This window comes from Tamandua tetradactyla, chromosome 3 (assembly GCF_023851605.1).
Source record: "Tamandua tetradactyla isolate mTamTet1 chromosome 3, mTamTet1.pri, whole genome shotgun sequence".
NCBI classification, from domain to species: domain Eukaryota; kingdom Metazoa; phylum Chordata; class Mammalia; order Pilosa; family Myrmecophagidae; genus Tamandua; species Tamandua tetradactyla.
Window position 1 is genome coordinate 87666852 of NC_135329.1, and position 4875 is coordinate 87671726.

Below are 4875 nucleotides of genomic sequence, written 5' to 3' on the forward strand. Positions count from 1 at the left end.
AAAAGGTGGCTGTAGAAATAAAGCCACCAAACTTAACATTACATGCAAATTACTCTGAAAGTTGAATCAGCACTTTTCTTGCATTCAGCCTATATTTGAAAGGAGTTCATACCCATTTGGAACAACCCAGGATATTTAAGCAGTAAAGTGAAAGCACCTTTTTAGGAAGATATAATATATAAAGGCAAAAACATTACTATAAATCAATGCACATTGATTTGAATGAGTAGGACTATTGCCCTCTAGTCAACCTCACTCAGAGGTTGAGTTGAGCTGTAACGTTTGTCATTGGCTCTGTATTTCTAAGCAGAAACCCAGAGGGAAATTACCTGCACAATCTTACAGTTAGTAGGATTTATCCAGGTTCTCTGTCTGTCCAAAGCCAAGTTAGACAGGGTCAGGACTGTTGTATATATTGAAATGATGTTAATGATCTTAAACCCAGAAACATTGAAAATTTCCCCAATTCCAAAAATTCTACCTCACTGGGACACTTGGCAGTCAGAGGTTGGCTCACTATTTCCTATCTACTCTGTAAACATTATCCTCTCACATCGTTGTCTTTGCAGAAACAAAAATAACAGTAGAAGGATTTCCTCTCCACAAGTTTATATATAAACATTTTTGTTAATTTTGTCTCAGAATTGGTTTTTGTGATGGTTAATTTTACATGTCAACCGAGATAGCTAATGGATTCCAGCTGTTTGGTCAAACACTGGTCTACATATTGCTGTGGAGATGTTCAGTAGATGGGATTAGAATCTACAACCAGTTGGCTTTAAGTAAAGGGAATAATCCTCAATAATGTCTATGTATCTCATCCAATTAATTTGGAGTCTTAGACACAAATAACTAAGGGTTCTAGGAAGAAGCAATTCTGCCTCAAAAACCAAACCCCTAGAAACTGAGTTTTAATTCTGCAGTGCTTCCAACTTTTTAAAGCTTTCTCAGTTTCTTGTTTAACAGAAAACACCATTCATGCAAATCCCATTCCATAATGAATTCCACCCAACCATTCATTTTTATAGACTTTTTATACAAACATACTGCAAAAGTGTTTCGATTGTGCCCTATAAATCATAATGGTGGGTTGATGTTTTCTTCTTTCTTAGACACTTTGTTTTTTCTCCTACCTTCCCAATTGTTATTAAATCAAACAAATGTTTACATGGTTTGATAGAAATAAGGCAAAAAAGATAAGATACCCTCCTGTATGCTAAGGGGGTGGCTAAATGAATCATTAAGATCTAGCTCTGCACATACATTCATCCCTCATACAGATTGGAGGGAAAGATAAAATAAAGAATATACATATGTAGATTATGCAAATTAAACCTTACTATTGAAATAATATCATTTGAAGTCATAAAAGATTAAATACTATTTGTTTAATTTTACTTTTGAAATGGAGATTTCATTGATTTTGTGGAAAACTTTTCCGATTATGAAATTTGGGAATTTTATAACCTCTTTTTATCAAGGCTTCACCTATTGATAAGAAAAAGAAAGGCCTGAAAACTGGACCAGGCATTTTCAAAAACATTGGGGTCAATTAAGTAGACTCTTGAAAACTTCCAATTCAATTTTCCTTGGTTCTTTTGCTTCCCCAGTAGGGTGATCAAGAAGTAGGAATCTTTCAGTAGCAAATAAGTGATTGGTATTTTAATACCAGATGGATGACGGTGATTTATTATCTAAAGCAAGAACAACAGCGCAGTCCTGATGTAGAGAAAAGTGACAAGGAATGAGTAACCTTGGCTGGTTTGAGAACCAGAAAGCAGAGTGCAGCCCGTGAGAAGGAGAGTGTGATAAAAAGTGGAGGGGATAGGCAGGGACCAGACCTGTAGTGTTCACAGGCACAAAGTCAAGGTTGTTTTTATTCTAAGTACAATGATACGCTCTTGAGGATTGGGTCACTCAAGTGCTCAATAAAAATATATAATGCACTAAAAAAATGTATAAGTCAAAATAATGAAATGAAAGGACATTTTAGAAGTGTGGACAAGTATGAGCCAAGAAATAGCAGAGGATGCTGTAGCCCAAGGATTAGCAGTGGTTGGAAGTTTTGCCACCCTTTGGTATGAAGGTGAAAATGGAATGATAAGTGGTACCATCTTCCATTAAATCTAGACTCCTGGAAGAAAGGCTGCCAAACCAGAAAGGGAGCTGCCTATGAAAGAACAGAGGAAAAAAACAAACAAACAAATAGGATGGAATAAGAAAACAAATACCTCATCCTTCTTTCTCCCTACAAGGGCTTGTTAGCTCCAAAGAGCAAGGTGACCTCTGTGACACCATCTGTACAGGTCTCCTTCACAGGGTACAGAGCAGGACAACTGTGTGAAGGCTGTGAAAGACAAACCAGGGTCCAGTTCGAAGATTATGGCATTTTATTCAGGACACCAAAGTTTTACTGCAGCAAAGGAAGCCAGAATCAAAGTAGCTTCAGGGTTCTGAGCCTGGTAGCCAGAATCAAAGTAGCTTCAGGGTTCTGAGCCTGGTAAGCCATTTTTATAGACGTAGAAAGGAAGTTGGCTTGACTTCTACTGATTGAATGAAGGTCTGTCCATCTTATAGAAGTGAATTTAAGGCAGTTGGGCTTTGTTTTGTATTGTATCAAAGGTGATGAACTAGGGGCTTGATTGGGTATCTAGGTCAGCTGCCTTGGCAGGGATTTCAAATATCAAAAGATAAGGAGAAAACTACAGAGGACATGCTTTTTTGTTTATATGTTTTGTTTGTTTTGTCTCTGACTGGGTCCGGTGCTATCTATAAAATTTTATCAGGCCAGTGCTGCATTTTCTGCTTTGGGGAATTTTATCCAGGTCAAGAAGAATGATCTTGGGAGGAAAATAATGATCAAAAACAGAAGAAAAGGATGTGCTAATATGCAGCTTGACTGGGGAACTTCAAACATATTGAGTATACATGTTTTCATTTTCTCAGATTATTTCAATGCATGGCAATGTTTGTGAAACACTAATGCAGTGAAGAGTATACAGGTTTTGCAGATACAAAAATCTAAGTCCCACTCTGGGCTCTGTTGATACTATAGTATTTGTAATGCTACCTCATTGAAGCTAATTTTCTCATCAGTTAAGTGGGGCTGTGCACATGTACTATATAGTTATTACAAGGAATTAAAATACTGACTTTAAAGTAGATAGCAGTATTTGGCGTTATCTTAGGTCCCTGTAAATGTTAGTTACTATTATTATTGTTAGTATTAAATGACAAGAAATAGAAAATAGAACATGTAGTCTTCATAATTACATGATAGCACTCTGAATAAAAATTAGAATGGAAACTATTCATAAATCAAACCATTATTGAGTGAGGATACCTGGAATATGCTAAACAGTACAGATGACAATCAATAAAGTGCTGTCCAACAGCCTGTCCCTGGATAGGACAATGTCATCCATGTCCTGCAGAAACTTTTGGCAATAACTTGAATACTATTAGGGAAAGCACCTTCAAATGACTTGCAGATGATGCTGAGCTGAGGAACGATGACAACAAGGAGGAAAATAGGATATTAAATGAACCAAATTAGATAGACTACAATTTAACTGGGATGCATACAAATTTCAATACTGGGGCCAAATAATCAAATATACATTATGCTGAAATTCTAGAATGCAGAATGATTTAAATTAAAATTTTAAAAAGGAGAGATTTCTGGTTTCAACTCTAACATATAAGCAATTTAGAAATCATCAATTTCATATTTATAAGAAAAACTAACTATATGTGATGGTCAGTTTCATGTGTCAGCTTGGCAAGTGGTGGTGCCTGGTTGTCTGGTTGGGCAAGCACTGGCCTGTCTATGGACTTAAGTCATGACTACATTGGCTGCATCCACAGCAGACTGCATCTGCAATCTCTTTTGCAATCAGTGATACTTAATCTAATCACTGAAAGACTTGTAAGAAGGATTCAGATGAGACAATCCCTTTTCCTGTTTCAGCCAGCCAACTTCTCCTGAGAGTTCTGTTTAACAGAAAGAAAAGGTACTAGGGAAATATTTAGATGGTACTTTTAACAAACAGCTGGAAGTTGAGCTTGGACTAGCATGAGAATGAAAAACTTCTGTGCCTCACACAGTTTTATGGATTTTACATCTAAAAACAAAAACAGCCAAGAGATTCCCTCCTACTCTGGCAGTGAGGGAGCAAGAGTAATCTTGTGGAATATACCTAGAGTGTTCTCCATAAGCAAGTTACCTTTCCAGGGAGATATACACTTTACCAGCACCTTATTGGGGAAGAGCATTTGTCCCCCTCCAGGTCCCTCTAGTTTTTCTGTCTCACCCAAAGGGAAAGTGGCAAAGAAACTCTTGTGAAAGTAGCAACCCAGGGACGTAGGCCCACCAAAAGACTGAGGTTTAATTATGACAGTCTAGAATGCACCCTCTTTCCCACACTTACAACTGGCCCAGCAGGGTATAGTATAACAGCAAATTGTAGCTGAAAGAATTGCATGAAATGAGTTCTATGTTGCAAATATTTTGTTATGGAGGCTGAAAGACAACAAGGGAGAGAAATACAGGAGAGGACACAAGAGGAATTCAAAGATATTGGCAAATATTGCTACAGCAAACCTCAAACATAGCTCACCTCTTAACAAAATTGATAAAATCTCAAAGTAAAGCTCTATTTACTTCATTTCTTATGATAGGTTACATCATGTGTACCTTTTAAGAAAACTTAAAAGTAAAAACAAAAAGATTAGGAAAAATAGTCCAAAGAGACAAAAGAAGCATCAGAACCAGACTTAGATATGGCAGAGGAATTGGAGTTATTGGAAATGGAATTTAAAGGAACTTTGAATAATACATTATAAACTTCAATAAAATAAATGGATGCAAGAACA